Source organism: Perna viridis, chromosome 3 (assembly GCF_037379345.1).
Source record: "Perna viridis isolate PV_CMFRI_1.1 ecotype Kerala chromosome 3, ASM3737934v1, whole genome shotgun sequence".
NCBI classification, from domain to species: Eukaryota; Metazoa; Mollusca; class Bivalvia; order Mytilida; family Mytilidae; genus Perna; species Perna viridis.
This window is the reverse complement of record NC_142447.1, coordinates 15016005-15040638: the sequence shown is the minus strand read 5'-3', so window position 1 is coordinate 15040638 and position 24634 is coordinate 15016005. Positions and strand designations below refer to the sequence as shown.

Below are 24634 nucleotides of genomic sequence, written 5' to 3'. Positions count from 1 at the left end.
AATTTTGTTCCCAACGAAAAGGAGATTCCCATTGAAGTGTATATTGAAAACCTCAAAACCACGAATTCAAGAATCCATGAACTCTTGTTTCTTCCCTAATCCACAAATATTGGTATCATGATTCTGCTAAAAAAGTTAAAGTCAGATTTTGAGCTGTTGGGTTCAAGTAAGCGTGCTCGCCCCGACTGTGGGAGGTCGTAGGTTAAATTCCCCGGCCGAGTCGCTTTAAAAACTTAAGTATTGATAGTCACTGCTTCTCCTCCAAGCACGCAGCCTTTAAAGGATGGAATGGCGACTGGTCGGTCGAAGTCAAAATAATATGTCGGAGTTGAATGGCATGTCTACCTGAGGGCTGTTGCTTTTGTGACTGCAAAATAAAATCTCCCTACGCGTATCGGACTAGTTCAAAGCAGGGTCTGTTCGATTGGTCGCATCCTGGAATGAAAGAGATATATGTCATAGTACATTAAACAAACACCAATCAGTCCATGAACGAGTCATGTTCAGAAAATAAGTTATCTGTTGTTGAATTGCTATATACCTCTTATTGCAATTTTCAGAATTATCACTCTTTCATCATGTTTTCTATGTCATTAATATTCCTAATTAATTTTTCGCAGCTTTAAACAATGATTAGCTTATATAGTGGTGAATATCCATTTTGTGCGCTCTATTTATTCGCTTTTCTCTTCATTGTGAAACATAACAAACATTGGTTCATTGCAAAAATAAATACGTTTACGGTGTTTGATTTCTTTACTCTAATTATTCCGGTCGAGTTATTATCAATATCTTTAATAAAATAAATCTCGAAATTCAATCAATATCCTGTAAAACGCATCACAAAATTCATATTTTTATACAATAATAGTACATCTCGTCCTCGTTGTTGTTATGACACTTACTGAGTTCCTAATTTGATTATTACTTTTCAATGTGTTTGATTTTATTCGCACAGGACATGAATGTAGGTTGAGAAAATATTGATCATGAATTACGTAGCATTGTAATATGGTTTATTCTTAAAAGGCATTGGGTCTGTTATTTAAGTTTTTTTTCATATATGATCAAAATGAGTATTTGATCTATTAAAAGTTTTGCAATTGAATTTATATCATCAATCAAGTGCTTGGGTTTAAGGATCATTTTATCGATATACCATCTGGAAAATTGGTTGACTTAATTTTTGTTATACAATGATATAATGATGTTAATATATTACAGTGAAATCTGTCTGAACCGAAACCTGAAAACTCGCATTTTAAAAACCTTTTATATTAATCTAAATGTATTTTGAACAATAGTTAACTGAACAGTTTTTCAATTCCAACATGATTTTGGTAAAGACAGGTTTCACGGTAACTACAAACAAAGGTAATAACATATATCAACATTGATTTAAGGAGGTAGACCTAAAGTAAGGGACACAACTCTGACATATCATTCGAACTTTTGTATTCTACTTTTTACATCAATCTCATGTAAGCATCATAGTAAATTGGATTGGTTACATTCTGTTACAAATAGAAGCTTGATAGGCTTTGGTTACTTTGAATATGTTACAGTCATATCACTGATTTCAAGAGTTATGTTCCTTACCCCAAGTCTACCCCCTTAAGAGAATTGATGGTTTTGTAAACGGTTTGGTGTTACGCAGTTTCACAGATGCAGCGCGCATTTTATTAGCTTTACATATTTTTTTTTGCCTGAATGGAATAATTGATATGTCTAATTCTAATTATATTTTCATACTTTCGAATACAGTATGGATTGTTAAATGAAATATCATTAAAGCAACATATGAATGGAATATTCAATACACAGAATGTAAAGTCGTATAGATTGTAATAAAGTGTTTTTCTAACTTGTTTTAGGTTCAGCAAAATCTTGCTTTATTTTGATGTATGAAATAAGATATTCATTGCATAGAGGATCGATCAAATATAAAATAATTGAAACAGGTGAGAATCAATTATGATTTCATTCATTTATATAAAAGAATGGAGACCGGTGAGAATAAATTGAGAAAACAGAAGTCATTTTGCATTTTTGAAGGTTTCAACAAAATAGGAAACAAAATTATTTCATTTTTATATACAACGTAGCATTTTTATAAACACAAGACGAAATCACATATGTAATACATCTTACATTATACAATGAAAGCTGTTTCAACCGAACCCCTTTCTAACTGTAGAATTCGCTCGGTTTAGACAGGTGTTCGGTTTATCACGTTTCAACCGAAACAATGAGACATCATATGTTTCTACTGGAATTCCAACGACAAACACATTACACTAGATTAAACATTAGGTTGTCTTTTTGAAATATAGATATTTTTTCTATGTTAAAATGGATTTGTAGTCTTTTACGATAAGGGTTGTAATTCTCTTTACTATTTATAATGTAAGTTACCTTGTCTATGCACTAAAAGTCACAGAAAAAAATCATAACAGACAAGTGTTATCACAGGGAACACTAGTTCTTAACACATTTAAGTAGACTCGTCGTCAATGTTGGTGATTGTCTTTTTGATTTGTTGGAAATTGCAGTAAGTTCTTTTTTAGGGTGTACTTTATACTTATCTGCAGATCGTTCATTAAAAACCGTAGAAATTGAACTCTCATGTTTATATATGTACAATGCAGTTTATCTAAAAGTCTATTCAAGGGGGAATTCCCTAATAATTGCCTCTGTAATTATAACTGACGCGTTCATTTACCTACAACTTATAATAAATATATCATCATACTGCGTGCAAAATGGATATGTCAAAACATTTTTAAATAATTCTCTTGTGTACGATAAGGAGTAGGACTTCAATTTTATCAAGTAGCATTGCCTAATATGTAAGCATTCCCATTGCATGTACATGCAGAAGTTATTTTGATACTTGACATTTTCAGTGCTTGCAAAATTATTCTTCAGTCCAATCCTGTATTCTTCGTAAGGTCAAAGGTATGAAGAACATGTGTTTCTGTTGGTTTTGGTTTTGCGCATGCACTCATTCACATGTTTGAAATAAGCTTACTTTATAAGCTAATACAAAATAAAGGAAATATTTTTGGCATCTATTATCCATATTCGTCATATATACGCTATACATATGTATCAACCCAAAGGTCTATATCGCTTTCCCTATAATATCCACTTCTACACTAGGAACTCAATCACAATCTGACGGACGCTTCCCTGTGTTCCGATTTCAGCAGACGACATGCAATCTTTTTGGGGAAAATTTGGGGGAAAATGAAACAGCTGGTAGAAGGTATTTAATGGCTTGAAGATATCCAAATATTTTAAGAAACTGAAAATTTAATCGATCTATGAAAAACGAAAACGTATATAAATTCAACTCCAACATTCAGTTGAAAATCAAGCTATATATGGTTCGAAAAAACAAGATGAGCATCGTGAGAATAATTGAGACAGTCCTAGGGTAGATTAATTGACATATTGCTTGATTTTCAAGACAAAAAAGACGATAAGTGAGAAATAAAACCAGAAATTAAAAAGTATACATAGATTCATCAACAAGTACCAGAGAAGTAAACATTCGTTCAACAAGATAAAGATTTAAGCATTCTTAGGATTTTTATGACTCACTGCAAGTTTATTTGCTGCTGGTGTACTTTGTGACGGCTTTGGTCCCTTCGCTAACAGCGTGCTTGGCTAATTCTCCCGGCAACAGAAGACGTACAGCAGTCTGAATCTCCCGAGATGTAATAGTTGATCTTTTATTGTAGTGAGCCAGACGCGAAGCCTCGGCGGCGATTCTCTCAAAGATATCATTGACAAAACTGTTCATGATTGACATTGCCTTTGAAGAGACACCAGTGTCCGGATGGACTTGTCGGAGAACTTTGTAGATGTAGATTCCATAAGACTCCCTTCTCCTTCTCTTCCTTTTCTTGTCACCTCCGGCACGTGCAGCTTTCGTCTTGGTCACGGCCTTCTTTGCTCCTTTTGATCCAGTTGCTTTAGGCGGCATATTTACTCTCTGATAATAACACAGTGAATAATACCCACTAGTTCGGTCTAATTTCAATTTAAAACGACCAAGTGGATTGAAATTATGTTTGCGCGAACCTCGCGGAAAACACCAAGTACAAGCCAGAACAGTGATACTGATTGGTTCATACATATGATATCATTCCAAGTGAGAAATGAAACCAGAAATTAAAAAGTATACATAGATTCATCAACAAGTACCAGAGAAGTAAACATTCGTTCAACAAGATAAAGATTTAAGCATTCTTAGGATTTTTATGACTCTTAAACAAATATTTGAGGAAAAAGAGAATAGTGAAAACAAAACAACCAATTTGATTCTGTATCAAGGTCAACTTGCATGGTATATGCCTTTCGGCTCCAATCTCTATTTGATGTGTTTTGCTGTTATGTCATGTTTTTACAATGTTGAACTGTTGAACCCGGAACATTTGATTCACTTTGACTCCGTGAACTCTATAGTTGTAATATATGAAAAATAGTATATGCGAGAAAATTAGTACCAGCAAAATCGAATTTTTACACTAAACAGCGCTACTCGTAATTTGAAACCGCAAAAATTTATATCCACGAATGTTTTAACTTGACAGAATCTGCGAAAATAAACAACCGTGAAAATAAACTTTATTAAATTAATAATACTGCTAATAAAAATTTAAGGGACAGTCCAATTCAACAAACTCAATTTCATAACATTCTCATGACATATGTATTATTTTTTGTAAGGAAAACTCTTTATGTGATCAAATCTGTATTTTTAAGAAAAAACATACATTCTTTTCCCACTGATATCAACTAAATCAAACCTCGTCAAGAACGATAACTCTTGCAAAGTGCCAATTTCACACACAATGTCTCAAAGTTTAACCTCGAAAGTGAAAAACCAAATAACAAATTAAGACTGGTTAAGGGTCTGTTACTGTTTCTTAATGAGAATGAAATGGAATCTGATGCGTTTTAGACATGCAAGAATCATCGCCTGCCTTATTTTATAATGACTGCGTGTTAAAATAGTGAATATAGTATGGATTGAAAGTACACAGTCAGATAAGGTTTTTTACATGTTTCTTTCAGATGTCTTTTACATTTCCTGTCAAAGACCTGTACTACATTTAAATGATTTAGTCGAAATTCTGTCTATTAGGTTCGTTTACAGGTGATTTTCAAAATATTTCGAGTTTTTTTTTGTTTTTGTTTTTGTTTTTTTTTGTTAGTATAATTATCATTTTTTGTTAATATTGCCTGAGGGGATTTCGTTTTAATTTAATCAACGTTTGCATAACAGGACGACTGGGTATATACGTACTAATGTGATCAATTTCTCTCCACATGACGCCTACAGGAATTCTTTATTAGCGATTAATGACAGGCAAATGTTTTTTTTTATCCATATTTATTGTGAACATCATTATGTTATTGTCATTTCCGTAAAACAAGTTTTATTGGCATATTGGTTTTAGCTATACGCTATTCAAAGTTCTTATAACAGCTGAAAGATTTACTTGAATTGTCAGTAATAAAAGTAATAACTTTAATTAATAACCGTCTGACATGATAACCTTTGTTTTTAAAATACCGAAAGATGAAAACTGTGCGAGAATATCGAAAAAAAAACTAAAGTACAACGCAGAAACAACAGATTGAAAAGGCGTGGCCAAAACGTGAAAAAAGGAAACAGAGATGATCAATTTACACAATGTAGACAACAAATTAAACAAAAACAACTAAAACAAGACAATACAAAAACAAAATTGAGCACTTGCACTTTGCACCAAAATCTGGAGTAACAATGGTAACAAAGGTAAACATGTTATGCTTAGGCAGCAATACCTGTCACATTTCAAGAAGAATTAGTTCAGTTTAAACATATTTTACTGCAGCATAAGGACAGGGATCATACAAAAGTTATAACAAAAAGTAATCAAGGGAACCAATGTTCTAGCGGTAATCAAAAGAATATTATCCGAGGACAAAGGCCTGACATGTAAAACAGACATACACAACAAAGAACATGAAGTAACTTAAATAATACAAACGAAGTAACAAAAGCAAATGAGCAACTCGGACTAGCCTAAAAAATGGAAGCATGGACCAGGTGCACCGGCAGGGTAAACCTACGTTGTCTTCTCCATAATGAAGAATTTAACAAATATAGCATACATACAATGAACATGCATCACCAAAAATATACATATATAAAATTAAATATGTAAATATCATTAAAAGAAGATCTAACATAACAGTATTTTATACCAAAAATTACTTGCAAATAAATTTAAAGGCACTGTGTTTGAAAGTGCAAAAATACACCTTAAATTCTTAAAATATTTAGTCTGCTTGATAAAGCGGTGAACTGTAACGAAGTTAGCAGAGTTTTGATCAGGAGTAAGTAAATCATTGTCAAAAAGAATATCTTCAGTATTTATTTTATGTCAAAGATAAATGTATTATAAAAAAAATATCGACAATAGAAAGAACGCCCTAGAAAATAATGAATTGCATCCAACCGCTTTCACATTTGGTACATTGTTTGATCAATCACGAAAAAAGGGCAGCATTCAAAATTGCTCGACCGATGTCTAAGTCTTGTATGTATGTCATTATAGTATCTATCGCCAGAGTCATACAGTTTTTGTGGTTTTGGTGAGGACTTTTTGAAAGGATTTTATTTTTGAAACTCGGTGATGTGGAATTTCTGATATTGTTATCCAGACAATTACATAAATTGACCGTTCATAGAAAGAATGAATTAGAGAATAACTGAAATCTTGTTAATGGTATTCAATAATTGTTTTGATTTTTTTTTTCATTATATAGTTAGTGTTTACTGGATTGAATCTTGGAACACAACCGATTAAGTAAATTGAGTCGTTTGAACCAGCACTCCACAGTATTGTAGAACTGCCTAATTTTGGTATTGTAACTGATGCTTTGTAACATTTATCACTTTAAACAATTGTCAAGCATCTGTAAATCTATATATCTAGAAATAGCTCAAGCCAATGCCTTCAGAATGCAGTACAAATTGTCTGGAAAAAAAATACCCACAACAAATAGGATTACCATAGAAACCATGCAAAAATTTGCAAAAAAGTCACATTTAATAATGTCATATTTCCCGCATAATATCTTACATTTTTATTTAATGCCCTGAAACTGTACAAACTTTTTCTTTGGAAAATTTCCTCCTCGTATTGGCATCGCCGGTTAGATTTGTAGCAATTTCACTTTGTTATCTACTTATTAAATTTAGCATGGTAAAAATTGACTTATTTTCATTTTCAGGATGAAGTTTAATTGTCATTGAAAAAAAGCCCCTTCAACATTGAAAATATATGAACCATTGAAAAATACTTTTAAAAGTCCCCTGTTTCAGAAAATGTTTATCTACAATAGAATCTTCATTTATAATCACTATAGCAACCACCAGTTTCCATTAATGTCATTTTTCATCCTTAGGTAAAAGTGCGAAACTAATCTAAACTGTGGAGTGCTGGCCTAAGCGTAATGCAATATTAAATATTGTAATTTTCTAGTTATTTCTTGAAAGTTTACCTTCTGACAAATAAAATGATACCAAATTTATCAAAATTGGACAATTGATAACAATTTTAGAGGCATTCCCATACTAGGCCACCTCCTCTCCATTAGTGGAGACTTTTCCTTAAGCCTAGGTGCAGATGTGCATTTCATTAGTGTTTTGCTATGATCATCTTTTAAATGAAAATGTTTATTTCAAGCATATAAAATGACAACCCATATGTACTTATAAGCACTACATTTAGTGTTTTGTAAGCTTTTAACACAGGTTTATGCCAAAGTAGTGCATTTGAAGCTGACCGAATGAAAAATCACAGAAATCAGAATGAACTGAAAACAAATACTAAAAAGTCTACTCTAAGTCTAAGGTTATTAAACCTTTGCTTATTGTGCACTTAAAAGTTGCCAAGTTAACTATTTACATGAAACCTGCAAAAATATTGACCTTTTAAAAAATATGTTTCATTCTTTCCGATGGCAAAAGCCATATTCATACATGGATTAATACAATGGCTGTGCTGTTAACTTTGCAAAAATTCCCATAATTGGTTGTTAGGAACTTCTTAGTTAACAACAACATAGGTCCATACCATAAAATAGAATTTTTTAATCCTTGTTTCAAAGCAAAGCATAAAAACACTGGCTTCTAAAGTGTAAAACATTTTTTTAAATGTGTAGGGGTATTGGCAGCTCCCTTTAAGTATTGTAGAACTGCCTAATTTTGGTCTTGTAATCTGATGCTTTGTAACATTTATCACTTTAAATAATTGTCAAGCATCTGTAAATCTATATATCTAGAAATAGCTCAAGCCAAGGTCTTCAGAATGCAGTACAAATTTTCTGGAAAATGTTTACCCCCAACAAATAGGATTACCATAGAAACCATGCAAAAATTGGCAAAAAAGTTGATAAAATCAGGTATAATAATGTCACACTTCCCGCAAAATATCTTACATTTTTAATTTATGCCCTGAAACTGTACAAACTTTTATTTTTTGGAAAATCCCATCCCCGAATGGGCATCGCCAGTTAGATTTTTAGCAATTTCACATTGTAATCCACTTATAAAATTTAGCATGGTAAAAAAATGACTTATTTTCACTTTCACAATGAAGTCTAATTGTCATTGAAAAAAGCCCCTTCAACGCTGAAAATATATGAACCATTGAAAAATACTTTTAAAAGTCCCCTTTTTCAGAAAATATTTATCAACAATAGAATCTTCATTTTTAATCACTATAGCAACCACCAGTTTTCATTAATGAATTTTTCATTCCTAGCCAAAAGTCCAAAACTAAACTGAACCGATTTTATAGAACATAGTAAGTGTTCTTCTTTTGTTTCTGTTCTGAATGATTTGTCATCTAGTTTCGAAATAAAGCGATTCGGTACTGGCAAATCTAGGAAGGCCAGTAACAATAAGTGCTACCTCGTTTTGAGACTGTTCAAGCTGAAGTATATTTGATTGACCGCACCCATCCCACACTTTACATGCATATTCAAGAGTCGGCGATATATTATCAAAATATTATCTCTACTTAATGAGAATTTAAATTTCCTTAACATTGATATATTTTTAGTCATTTTTAATACATAGTCGACATATTCATAACATATACGGTCAGGTGAAAAAAGATGCTTATGAATATTGATGAAGTTTATTTCTTCATCTCTGAATTTTAGATCAGGAATAACAATATTAAGTAGCTGTCTTAGTTAGAATCATGCAAAAGCAGAAAAATGTGATACACCCCCAAAAAAGGCAACATATTTTTATTTTTGTAATTAAGTTGTTTTATGGGTCTATACTATGAAATGTGTAATTATTCATTCAAATCTGCCTGCTCTTAGGAGGTAATCCACATTGAAAATCCAGTAGATTCTATTGTATTTGAGCGCCATTTACATCAAAAGAATGTAATTCAGGGACAAAGACCAGACATGAAAAACAGTCATACACTACAAAGGACATAAAATAACCAAAATAATACATAATGAGAACTTCTGACTCCACTTAAACTAGGAGTACGGACCGCCTGCGATGGTAGGGTAAGCGTCTTTTGCTTTTCTAGAAACATCCGCCGAGTTGCTTTATAAAAAGTCAAGTCCAGGGTAGACGAAGAGGAAAGAAAAACTATGACAGGTTGAACAAATCAGTTATGGAAATGAATACACGTAACGATCCACGAGTTCTTGATAACGACCATTAAACTTCTGAATTGATCACTTCAAACTTCAAAGTCTAACGCGGTACAAAGTTAGCGTAGCTCTAGCATAACTTATGTGTTGTGATATGAAAACTCCATACGAATGAGCTGAAGGGATTTGGCCACAGATGAAAGGAAAGTTGGCAATACAGAATGAAAAGTCATCGACTTTGTCTTGTAGTTTTCTTTTTTACATTTATATCTTAATGTAAGACAAGATATGAAGCTAACTACATTGTATGTAGTATCATTTATCTCAAGTTCTTCGGTGTAGACGCGATGTATAAAATCCTGAAACTAGTATTTATTAACGATAATGCGTCATCTATATAGCGGAAACCGAGATTATAGGATCGTTCCTTCTTTTGGATCAAATCAGCTATGAAGTTAGCCCCATAACAGTGAAGGAAGAGGTCAGCAAGTATTGGAGCACAATTTCTTCCCATTGCAATGCCGACCGTTTGTTACAAACGGTCGGCATTCCTATGGGAACAAATTGTGCTCCTTTACTTGCTGACCTATTTCTTCACTCTTATGAGGCTGACTTTATAGCTGATTTGATCAGAAAGAAAGAATATCTTTGGCTAGATTCTTCAATCTCAGTTTTCGCTATATAGATGACGTATTATCTTTAAACAATCCTAATTTCGGGGATTTGATACATCACATCTACCCAAAACAACTTGCGATAAAGGATACTACAGACACTGTAAAGTCACCCTCATATCTTGACCTACACTTAGAAATCGATGGTAAAGGAAAACTATTGACCAAACTTTACGACAAACGTGATGACTTTTTATTCAGAATTGTCAACTTTCCTTTCGTCTGTGGCAACATTCCCTCGGCTCCTGCGTATTGATGTTCAGATCACAACTCACACGTTATGCCAGAGCTTGCCGAAACTACGCAGACTTTTTGTATCGCGCTAGAAGTCTAACAAATAGGCTTCTGGAACAGGGTTATGTTGTTACAAGATTGAAGTCATTACTACAGAAGTTTTATGGTTGTCATCATGAACTCGTGGATCGTTATAATGTATCCATCAGCACCATGAAAACTGATGATTTTGGTTACTTTATGTTCTTTGTTGTATGTGTCTGTTTTCCATGTCTGGTCTTTGTCCCTGGATTACATTCTTTTGATTACCGCTATAACCTTAGTTCCCTTGATTACTCTTCCATTACTGTAATCCTTGAATCTTGCATGTAAAGGTGCCATTCTGCCATAAAATACACCTATTTTGTCCATAAGTCCATATTTACCTATAAAAAGTAAACAAAAATATTTAACATGTATCTAGTGCAATTTACCCTTTTTAACCGATTCTAAATCTTAAAACTATACTGAATTGTAACAAGTAAATTACTCAAAATGAATTTAAATGGAAGCCATTTATATTGGGACTACTTTCAATTCTATTTATTACTACTTTCACTTTCTCTTTAGTGAGAAAAATATGGAAGGCCATTTGGATATAATTCAATGTGTTAGGATTATATAATAGAAATTAGATTAACCAATTAAAGCAACTACTACAATGTTTAAAACAAACGATAGAGCTTTGCAAGTTAAGAAAAGTGTGTTGAAATGATAATGTACATGTACATGTGTATATATGTGAAAAATAAACACATTACCTTAAACAAATTTCTTTTTGCAACCCTTAAAATAAGGACAATGTTGTTGATTTGATTTACAGACTTTTCAGGGTAAATAAGGAATTGGGATTTCAGGTTAATATTGTAAGATTTTTTATTCACTATGCCATTTTTTTTTTTTTGGGGGGGGGGCAGAATAAAGGGGTTAAGTTCAAAATTTTGAAAGAAACTGCTAAATTTTACACAATTGGACCCTGAGAGATGATTGAATCAAACAACCATGGTGAGCATGGTAACATTTACCCCATGAGCACACATTTTCACTCTTTAGAAAAATTCAATTCCAATGCCCAAAATAAAATTAACCCTCCTTTTATGCTCAACTGTAGAATCAATTCTATTAAAGTTGTATTGCTGCCATCTACTTAACAAATTTGAAAGTAAACTCGAATAAAATGCTTTGCAGGGTGCAGCTTGATATGATATATGATATTGAACCCTGAACATTTGGAAAACAGCCTGAAAAACAGGGAGGACACACCATTTAAACTTGACACAGCTACGAAATTTGATCACGATTAGATATTTGATACAGGATAAAAAAATTTGATCAGAACCAATTTGGTCACTTTTTTGCCATTCTTCCAAAATGGTTCTAGTAAAAATCAATCCCAAACTTCCTGTGGAAAAATGGCATCTTGTGGTACAATTTAAAGTGATCCATTTCTTTTCACTAAAGTTATCGTCCAGAAATGATAAAAAAAACTTTTTTTTTCATGGCCCATTAGTGACCCCTTACTCGGCTCAAGTCACAACCACAAAAATCAATCCCAGTCTTTTTTTGTGGTATGGCACTTTGTATTAAAATTAATGTGAGATCCGTTCACTTTTATTCAAGTTACTATTAAGACATAAGGAAAATGCTTGTTTCAGAATACAAGATTAAATTCGAAACCCCAAAAATCAATCCCACTCTTCCTTTGGTGGTACATTGTACATATATATCACCTTGAAATACAATATCAAAGAGATTCATTCCCTAATAGTCAAGATATTGTTTGGATATCAAGAAAATGCATGTTTCTGGCCCCTAATTTCTGAAAAGTTCAAATCTTTACCCCAAAAATCAATCCACGTCTGACCATTTTATGGAATATTAAGGAACAATATCATAGACATTCCTATGCTTGTACTGGAGTTATGAAGTTGAATTCTATCAAATGCTATTTTATGGCCCTTTTTGGCCTCTTCTTCTAAAACGGTTGGGCTATAAACCCCAAAATCAATACAACCTTCCCTTTGGAGTTTGTAACCTTGCAACGTTATAAAATTTTATAAACATCAACCAGTACTTCAATTATGGCACAAAAAACAGCCACATACCAATACATGACCACAAATAAAAAATAGCCCCCTGTCTTCACTGATTTCTTTGAAAAAAATTAAACTAATCTTATTCAAGCTTTTTTTTTTGGCTACTTATCATTTACTAAAGAAATTGATCCAAAATATAAGGGCCCCATCCAGGCGACAAGCCTAAATTATTTAACATTGAAGTCCCCTTTCAAAAAAGTTAACCCCTTAGATCATTTTCTAGGAAAATCCATTCTATCTAAGATTAATTGGTACTTACAAATCAAGTTTTAAAACAATGAGTCAGAAATGGAGGTGCTATCACAGTGACTTTTGACACGACCAGATTTTCTATGCTGATTTCTGTAATGATCCAGCACTGTAGATGAATATGGAGTTCCTACAAAATTAATAATTAACATTAACACCCCAAAGAACTGCAAAAAATATGGAAAAAAATCCATAAAAAAATGATAAAAATTAATTAGGCAAGGGACTTACTTCGACCTATTAAATGTCACCTGATTATCATCAATTAATTATATAGTGAGTATTATCTGACACTTCCATATTATTTACTCAAAAAGTAATTTCCATTTACATGTACATGACAATTGAACTTACACTCTGTAACTATAAGATGTATACATATAATACCTAAAATAAGGTCTACATCTTAATCTATCTCCATCTACACATCTTGGTACTAAATTTTTTGTATTTGTATCTCACTTTTGCCATAGAACAACCTGAAAAATAAAAGAATACACATTTTTTTCAACACTGACTTTGTACATGTACATATACTTGTCAGAAGTGTCTTTTAATCCAGGGAGAGCTGGACAAACATTACATTTATCAAATGTTACAGACCCAGAGATTTTGAAAAGAGAGGGTTACAGTGGCGTTAAAAAATGTGGTTTCTAGGCTGTTATTTACTAATTTTACAGTACATTAAGCACAAATGTAACAAAATTTTCCAATGAAAAGGAGTTTCCGCCACCAGAACCATCCCCTGGACCCCCTACTAGTACATCTATTTTCTTCTTGTTTGTAATTTTGCTTTAGGGGACTTTACATTTGCACTGCATCTGTCTGTCCATCGAGAAAAAAAGTTTTCCGATTTTTTTCTAAACACTTGCAAATATTGAGCCGAGTTTAGTATCTGAGTCAACATTGATTAGTTACAGATCTAATTAACATTTCGTTTTGCTTGGTTGATTATTGTCCGAGTTATGGCCCTTGAATATTGAAAAATTTACTAAAATTTAAGTTTTCTGCGCTGTTTTTTTATTAAATGCTTGCAGATGTTGAGCTGATTTTTGGTATGTGAGTCTACCCTGATGAGTTACAGATCTAGTATGGTTTTTGTTCTGCTTCACTTATTTTTATCAGAGTTATGGCCCTTGAATTTGCCGAAATTTAAGTTTTCCACACTTTTTTTCTAAACGATTGCAGATATTGAGCTGCTTTTTGGTAAATGAGTCTACCTTGAATAGTTTAAAATCGAGTTTACATTTCGTTCTACTCTGCTGATTTTTTTCCAAAGTTACCAACTATCAGTTTTACTCACTACCAAAATTTCAGTTTTACATGCTCTTTTCTATAGAAAACCTGTTAATATTATCTTAATGTGACAAAATTTAATACAACAAAAGATTGGATAATTATTCATTTATATTAGTATGGAATTTGAAACCTAATCTGTCCAATTATCCACGCATTAAACTTAAACAAATCTGCATCTGTTACAAGGATTTTAACATCTTTTTTGTCTTTGTCCATATCCCTTCTTCTGTTCAAAATCAATGTCATTTCTTCAGTTTTTCATTTATGCTCGATGGTGCAAGGCAGTATTTGGATCAATGATATTAACAGCCAATCATACTTTAGTTTCAAATATTTTTTATTTATTCATAAGATTTAATCCATTACAATGGGTTTGAGTCGCTATTACAATTATTTTTATGGATGGGCCCAATTGGTCTTTTGAAAATTCTTGAAGTATCCAGTATAATTCTTTTACATGTATATCTTCTTTATCACTATCATAGTACGAGTTGTCTCAACAACAGTCTGTTTGTCCATGGGACAAGATTTCCCATATTTCTTCGAAAAATAAGGAAAATAAAAATATACTTCCTTTATTGTTCCACTGTTGCTGTTGTCAAGAATCTAACCCGCCTCGGAAAAAAATGTAACTCCGATTACATAACCAAAATTGAAGCATAGCTTTTCTAAGATAGGAAAGGCAATCATTTTCTTGTTTGGAATTTACAGCGTCATCTGAATTTTGTTTACGTCACATGATACGTGTAAAATATTCTCACCATTTGTAGAAAATTGTAATATTTCCGATATCTGTGCAGATTGATCTGACAGGTCAAAACTGAAATGGATGTTGCTAGAGATGCCCTTAAGGGATAAAACATGTAAATTATTGCGAAGTGCTATAAAGGTATTGACCATTTTGAGAGCAAGTGGAAAGGGGTATGCTCATGGGGTTGTAATTTTGGGGAAAAAGTGTTTCAAGTTATTCATTTATTGAAAAAAAACTCCCCAATTAATTAACAAGACAGATTTTCAAATAGAGTTTGCTTGCTGCCTAAATATAAACAAAAATATTGCGTTTGTGAAGCAAAACATTTCATCTGGGTTGACACCCCCCTCTTTGTAATGCCATTATTTTATGAGACTCGCACAGACAGTATATGTATGGTAAAGCTCAGGGCGATCACCGATTCAGGCAATGCCTACCACATATTATTCTATAATGGATAAAAACACTATTTAAGGGATTTCCCTAAACAGGAGTTTTAGCCTAATTTGTGGTGTTTTGCTAAAGACAGGACAACATGTAAGAAAATGCCCTCCATACATTATGTGTCCATACGACAAATATCACAGATAATCATAAAAATACTTTTTAATCGTTTAATAGTAAAGTTATGTACATATTTACGACTGAAACCTTAACAGTTCAGTTTTAAAAAAATGTTTAATTAAAGTAAATAAGTTGCCCCAAACAGCGTGGTAAATATGGCCGATGATGGGACATAAAACCATAGGGACATTTAAATGATCGAGAATGGTTGAAATTTTGCAACTCATTGCGTTGACAACCTGACGGAAAGTTTAAATAAAAGTCAATTGTAAATAAAAAGTAGATGAATACCCGCATATACTCACCGATTTTAAATAATCAAACATTTTGTCTCTGTGTTTACATCTTGGCGTCACCGAATAACAGCTCACACGTAACCGGATATCATACGTCGTAAAATAAACCGACAGCAAAACGTTGCACAGTGTAGTATAAATACACGTGACAGTAAATAATTTAGAAGGGTAACCTTAACTTCATTGTAAAATTAAAAATTGTTAACGATACGTTTTAGAGCAGAGGGATACATCAATCTACTTTCGATTTGGATGGATCTAGTTGTGCAGGATGCAAACAGCAGTTTCTGATGAAAACGACTATCATCATAAATACTTTTTAGTTATAGTTATGCAAACATATTTTTGGGTGAAATGTTGTCGGCACTGACCAGATCGGTTCAGTATCACCCGAGATTTTAGATTGTTTTTACACTGCCCACCAAGATTTTAAAAATGGCGGCCATGCCATGCTGACTTGAAAGTGAAAGTAATCACGAAGGGCGTGAAATACAGAAATTCGTTACATGTAAGGGGTATCTTGCACTAGATAAAGGTCTAATGAATTACTGGTAACAATTTGGTATTATTTAAATGTGTACTGTAGTGACCCTACTTTTTTAAAATTCTCAAAATAACTACATCTTTTTTCCATAATTACACTATTTGTGATAAATGGCATATCAACATAACATTAAAAAGTGAAGGAATTCAGTAAATAGACGGTAGGTCATAACTGTAGTTTATGGAAGAGAGACCAACAAAAGGATACCACATATTTATGGTTTATCACTACGGAGAGATTCGTTTTCGATTATGTTTAAATCTCCCGTATTGACGTGACCACAAGGACCACATTTAAATGGAGATTTTTTGCAAGAACTGTAAGGTGGTTTAGCCTGGTATTAATGCTATCGTACTTTGATCATATCATTGAATTCAGGGTTTCCAGAAGACCTTTCAAATTTTAGAACATGAATTTAGTTTTAGATGGATTAAAGTCAACTACCAATTTTCCGGACCAGTTTGACAAAGGATGAAGATCTTGATATATTTTATATTTGGGTACTATGTCATTTGATTTCTCATTAATATATATTAGAAAAAGCAACAACCAAAAACTTTTCCTTGAGAAACACACCAATTAAGGAACCTTATCGGAAAGACAGCCTTTGAACATTTGTCTTACGATCTGACATACAGTTTTCCAACCATCCTAATAGGTTTCCAGATAAACCATGAGAATTTAATTTGGTTTTAAGCCCTCTTTGCCAGATTTTGATTCAAGCCTTAGTAATATCACATAATACGGCACAATCCATTTTACGATGTTCAGTTGCGTCACATCGTCTATGATAGATTAATTGAAGAATGACCTTGGCAAAAATCAAATTGATACTTGTAAATCAAGTTATTTTCAAGTAGATAAAATGTGAATGTTTGACGATTACTCTTTTCATGGCCTTACTTACGCAACTATACATAGTAATAGATCTATAGTTTATTTGAGCAAACTCAGCAATTTACAATATCTAAAAAGTGAAACGTATGTGAACAAGTAAAATAATCTAAATGCTTGATCAAGTGAGATGTTCGATAGTTACGTACAGCTCTGGCTTAAACCAGGCAGAAACTTATGGTTAGTGATTCGTGTATTTCTTTATATCAACAGGTTTTGATAGGGAATACTCCAGTAGACCAACAGAAAGAGTCCAAATTAAAGTTGGTCACTGGAGATATTAACACTAAATAAAAAGTGTAAGAATTTACAAAACTATTCTTGGTACATTTTTTACTTTATTTCACTTTATAAGCTGTTTTTGTCACAAAAATGTAATATTTAAGTTAAGAAGGATATGCTATATTATCAGTATTTGGTTAAATTAAAGTAACAGAATGTGCCAGAAGTTGATATTTAAAGTGCATTATGGGATTCACTTGCATTTTAATCATGCAATTAAAATTTAATACAATGATTAAAAATACAATAATTAAAGTAAGTTGAACAACAAAATTTAATTATTTGATTTAATAAACACTCAGTTAAGTTTTATCGACTCATAAAATTAATTAGACGATATTTTGAATGACAAGTTGAACAAAAGATCCCAGTTTTTGATAGTTAAAACAAAGTTGTTTTCCTGCAATGTATGTGATTAATTATTTTTATTTAATATACAGCTTTTCAAATTTAATTTTCAAAAAATAAAACGACAAATGTTGCGAGAAATCAAACACTTATGTAAGAGTAATCAAGGGAACCAAGGTTATAGCGGTAATCAAAAAGTAATCAAGGTAGCCAAGGTTATAGTGGTAATCAAAGAGTAATCAAGGTAACCAAGGTTATAGCGGTAATCAAAGAGTAATCAAGGGAACCAGTGTTATAGTGGTAATCAAAAGAATGTAATCCAGGGACAAAGACCAGACATGGAAAACAGACATACACAACAAAGAACATAAAGTAACTAAAATCATACATACAAAGTAACAAAAGCAAATGAGCAACTCGGACTCCTCTAAAAACTGGGAGCATGGACCAGGTGCACCGGTAGGGTAAGCGTCCTCTGCTTTTCTAGAAACACCCGCCGAGTTCCTCATAAAAAGTCAAGTCCGGGGTAGACAAACGAAGAAAGGAAAACCAAGTTTTAATTTGAATGATATGTTTTACAATTATTGTGATTGTAATGAAATTTCCAAAGCATTGTATTGCTATCAAACGTCATATCAGTAAATGGAAGATTCGATCGATATTTTTGTAGTCCAATATAGTACCTTCAGTAAATCGAATATTTTACACTTCAGCACCAACTACATATTTTTTATAGATGGTGCTTTCTGTATTCACATCTCTATTTTGTACAAAACCAAACATTAATATCCCACTAAAATCAACCTGTTTAAACCAAATCAAGAACAATTACTCTCACAAAGTGCAAATGTCATATACGATCTATATAATATTTATCTCAAAAGTGCAACAATGAAATGACAAAGTGGTCATGTGGTCTGTAACTGAACACGAAATAAAAGTGAATTTGGTTGCCTTTAGAGATGAATAAATCACCTTATGTCTAAATTTAAAACAATTATGATAAATAACAACCCTTCAAATCCATCACTAACAATAACCATGCAAAGATCGGTTCTTTATACAAAATCGGTGAACAACCTCATAAAAAATGTTATAGAGCCGAGGGACATACATTTTGAATACTGTTAAAAAAATATAATTTCTGAATTACACTCTATGAAAGGTATTCCCATAAGATGATCTCAATCATTGACATAGTGATGTATATTCATATCGTAATGACAATGGGGAGATATTTTACGGAAATTTTCTTTACCATTTAAGGTTTTAGACAATTGACACTTGCATTTGTGTATTTGGATTCGTCTAACGAATCTATTAAAGCAGAAACGTTTCATCGAAAGGACATTGTTCAATTAGCGGGTGTCAGAAATATATGCCACTGTACATAAGTAAAAAATGCTAAAAAGCCAGTAATGTATTAATTGATAACATCAACTATACCAAATATCAAAATTCAGAAAATTCAAAAAAATCAAATCAATGGTACACGACCTAAGAAAAGAAATCAGAGTTTGTCTACATACACAAGGTAACAAACAGAATAAAATACAATAACAAATGAAAACTGAAGATACTAAACAAGACATCAAACAAAATTAAGCAAGCATCATGCAGTAGCAGATATTCGTGTCCTCTCTTCCAAATCGCTGCAGGCAAACCTTTCGAAATTCTCGAACATTATTCAAATAAAACGTCGTTTGACAATCCGATATCGTTGCATCATTCATTCACTTTTTTCCCAAATTTGCGAAATTCTTGCATTTTTTGAGAGGGCTGGTTGCAGCTTCTAAAGTGAATGTTGAACGTCAGATGCTGTTTCGAAAACAAAAACAGGGAGTGACATTTGAGCTGCTGAAGGAAGTAAAACCCGGAAAAGAGTAAAAAAATACTAATGTAGCTTCCCTGTGTTAAAACGCAGTCACATAGAGGTAACATAAAGCAAACGAAGAAATTGTATGTGCAATTCACATCTGGGTAATATCATCTTATTCGACAAAGTTTCATGATTGAAATAATATAAAAATTGTGGAGTGTTTTCCAAAATCGACAAAGTAAATGTCGAATATCAAACATCACGTAAAACATAAGTCGATCTCTGAATTATGAACGATTGATCCTGAACTTGATAAGTGCATATCAATACATCATGTGAACACCTATTTTAAAGATTGTAAAAGGAATTGAAATATATCTCTGTCTAATCGTAATGCCATGACATGACTGTATTATGATTACAAACTTGTGCAACAAATGAGACAAGACTATTTAAACGTTTTAGAACCCATCGTTTATTCACATTTTCACTTTTAAATCTAAAAAGATAAAATCTAGTAATTTTATATATGTTCAAGGCCAGATAATTCTTTTTTTCATTCTTACCCAATTATAAAAAAATATTATTATTCAAATGTAACAAGTATAACTATTTAAAATATCAAAAATGTGCAAAAATGTGTTATTTAAACCCCAATTTTTAACATTTTCACTCCTAGAGGCTACTATCTTGGATATAAAATTTAATGAATAGCGCAGTGTTAAAATATGCATTTGATAAAATAACATTTAATGGACGAATTTTTTTACAAACCGTGTGAAATAAACATCTAGAATGGGAGGCTATAATTTCATTAATCTATAACATATAAAAACTAAAATGAATGTTATCCCCGGTTCATTTTCATTAGATCAACATGTTCTGTATGTATATGGATTCCTAGAATTTGAATTAGTAATCCTGATAGTACATTTTTAAGTGCTATTTTATATAAGAATCAGGCAGTTAGTAAATGATGGTAAAAAACGTAAGTCTTTTCATGAAATCTTACTTAAATTGTTTCCGAAATGCAGAAATAGCATTTCTTCTTCAGGTGTCTGTAATTTGCAGTATAAAAAAATGAAATTTAATTATCAAAGGGAGATAACTCACTTTTTGCTTATCATTCTAATGGTGCTTTAAACTCGCTTTTCTGTATTCTCTGACACTACATAGACAAACAGACTGTCAATACTTCTTTTCGTCTTCAATAAACCATAACATAAACTATGGGCACACATCGTTCTATTAGTATGCCTATTTCTGAACAACAGCTTTTTTTCAATTTTGCCTGATTCATCAGCACTATGATATGTTATATTATAGATGTATGGTTACATCTGATTGTCAGTCTCTGTTTAGGGATCAGATAGTATGTGTGAATCATAATAAGAAATAACCTTTAGATGGTTAAATTGATACCGTGTACCATCACAATCAAAATAAAATGACAAGATTGTTTTTCATATCGTTCAAATGAGTCAAATTTTCATTTAAGTGAACTATAAATGTTTATCTGTTGAAAAAGTACCAAACATTTTCAGAGGTCAAAATGTTCATTTCAAAAAGAGAAATGTTCTTTATATGAAATTTAATTGTCAGACTTTTCCATTTTTTTTTTTGACTTTCACAAAGACTTGTTCTTCATTACATGCAAAATTAAAATGATCTTTTCCATAGGAATTTATTTGCTTACCTTACAGGTGCACCTGGTCCATGCTTCCAGTTTTTTAGAGTCCGAGTTGCTCATTTGCTTGTGTCACTTTGTATGTATGATTTTAGTTACTTTATGTTCTATGTTGTGTATGTCTGTTTTCCCTGTCTGGTCTTTGTCCCTGGATTACAGTCTTTTGGTTACCGTTATAACCTTGGTTCCCTTGATTACTCTTTGCACGTGAAAGGATAGTGCCTCGTTTTTATGAAAGTATTACTGTAAATAAGTGTGGCCGGTCGGTTGTCCGTCCGTCAACAGGGATTCGGTAGGTTTAAGAAAATGGTATACACATAGCTTAAATGTGTCTTGATAAACTCGCTTTCCCCTTTTCACTTCAACATTTTGATTACAAACACCGAAAACGGGAGACAGATAGCCTACGTATAAGCATAGATGTTTATTTTTTGATAAACTATTCTATATAATTAAAGAGCTGTTATAGTTTTTTATTTGTTTTTGTTTTGTTTATGTTGTTTTTTGTTTTTTTTTTTGTTTTTTGTTTTTTTGTTTTTTGTTTTTTTATTGTTTTGTTTTTTGTTATTACAGGCTAGAATCTAAGAATCTTTTCACCTATATTGACACAGATCTCCATAAAAATGTCTTAGATACAAATGATAGACACGAAGTAAAAAAATAGGTTCTTCCGTCCAACAGCTGCTACGTCCTTTATATATACAAAATTTCTAGGTCAATAAACATTGCTGGGATTATGAAGTGCAAATAATGGGCGGAACAAAATGTGTAATACATATCCTTACTCGTATAACTTCATTTTTTACAATTACATAGTTAGTCTAATATGTGAAAACATTTATAACATCATATTATGACAAATACCTTCGTTTTCCTTATTTGTCAAATCAGACAGATTTTTTGTTTTCAGAGATACAAAATATGCAACCATAGGGTGCATTCCAAAGCGTAAATAAAAAAAAAGATTCTTTTTATTATCCTTTGCGAAATTTACATACCTCAAATGACATATGAAAACACACTCATTTTTTTACATATTTTTATCAAAGCTATCAAAGTTATTTTCATTTAAAATGTAAAACATTAGTTTTTAATAGATGTTTAAATCCTTTGTATTTTGTGAAGTTAATGTAAAAATTGACAAAAGAAACAATGGAATCTATAAAATATATTTACTGTTCAATAGTTACGTAGTGGATCACCGGTTTAACGGATCGATGATTGATCGGAAACAGGTCGTTGATCGATGACCGATCGCGATTAAAATTGCACGGAACGGTTCAGGTATTGTATAGTTACTTATTTGTATGGTGTATGTAGATTGAAAAGGCATCAGTTATTCGAGGCAGTGCTTGAATTTAATATGGATTGATACTTAAAATAGGTACATTTAAAAAAGTCTCCACAAAACTTTTAGTGTAAATAATAATTAACTTTTTTTAATAAAGTTGAATAATTATTAGTAAAACACTCATTTAAATAGATTCGATACATCACTAACTTTATGTTTTATTCATGTGTTAAAAGCATTAATTCAAAGTTATACCCTAGAGAAATATCGAGGTAATTAAAAATAAAATCATTTTTAATGTTGTAAACTATGTACTAAAATATTAAAATTTGTAATGATCTAGGTTATTCACCAAAATTGATATATATTAAACGCCTTGAACCTTCAAATTCACCTTTGTTTTTTCTTGGATAGCAAAGTAGATCAATAAGGTCTTATACCGTGCATTGCAGGCTAGACTAATGATACTTGTTCAGTAAAAGTGGAATAGGTTTCAGACAGGCTTGAAGAAATGTGCAAGGGAAGTGAATTCAAAGTGAAAGTAGCCTCTTATTGATTAAGTATTAATCATGAATTAAAAAAAAAACAAAAAAAAGTTAAAAAAGAATTATTTCCAATATCTTGATCCGGTATGCTGAATTATTTTTAAAGCAAACGTCCCTTTCTTCAATGCCTTAACAAACGTTAGAAGAGTGTTAAACTAGTGTGATGCTCGGTTGTAGGCTGTGCCTAATTCATATTATACTGTCGTTTAGTCTAACGCTGAGCTGACTACTGAACAACTAAATAAATTTACCCTCAAACTCTTATGGTCACTATGGAAATGAAAGGATTGGCTAGCCATAAACACCTTGCAAGTTTAACTCACCATTTTATTTTGAAATGCCAGTTCTAAGAGTAATCAAGGGAACCAAGGTTATAGCGGTAATCAAAAGAACCTATAACCTTGGTTATCAACCTCTTTGTTTATTTAAATGTACGTTTCTGGGAAAACCAGACAAAATGGGGGAAATCAGTAACGCGCATGTCAAAACCTCACCGATCTGACAGTAAAATTTCACTTGAGGATGCTTTATCTATTTGAAAAGATTATTATTTGATCTCTGCATCAATAAATTCGCTCAGAAATTTTTCAATCGAATGTTAGGAAAATAAAGTTTTTACTCTGAAGTAATCTGCCTTTGAAATTTCATTTTCAGTGCATTTCAATGAAGTTATTACTTAACTTACCAAGATTTAGGAAACCTTGTCTTTATTCCTTGGTTCTGATGGTGTAAATAGTCAAATTTAATATTCAAATGTTGGGTTTCTTATACCATTTTTACCCATTGCCTTATTCTTACAGAGACTGACAATTAACTATACAATATTTTCCATCCTGTGATTGACATTTAATCGCAGAAAAACTCCGATTCCCTAACGGATGTTAACTGTGTAACATTAATGATATCATGTATCTTTTTGAATTGTCTTCCTACGTTGACAGACGTGTCTACTAGAATTATTACCAGTATATGTAAGTTCAATTATTACTCCATAAAGGTGAATAAACAATTAAAAAAAGAAACGCCTTTGCCGTATCCTGTAAAACCAACAATAATCTTAAAGTTGGAATGTAACAGACCATGAAAATTGTAATTCTTTTTTAAAAGAGGAAATTGTGACCATTTCTTCATTGGTTGTTTGTTTTGTAAATAACAAAGTTCCTATAAATATGTATACCAATGAAACTGTTACATTAAAGAGATTGAATTTATCTTTTTGTCTTTTTTTTAAATTACAATTTATGTGTAAAAGCACACATGCTTTATCAATGTTCCCGATAAAGGGAGAAAGAAGTGTACATAACCCGTTAAAGCATTATATTACAAAATTCT

General features: G+C 32.0%; 1 pseudogene; it reads right to left on the bottom strand.

The window, feature by feature from the left end:
* Positions 1-3613: 3613 nt before the first annotated feature.
* Positions 3614-3991, bottom strand: LOC148621144 (histone H2B pseudogene; annotated as a pseudogene).
* Positions 3992-24634: the final 20643 nt, after the last annotated feature.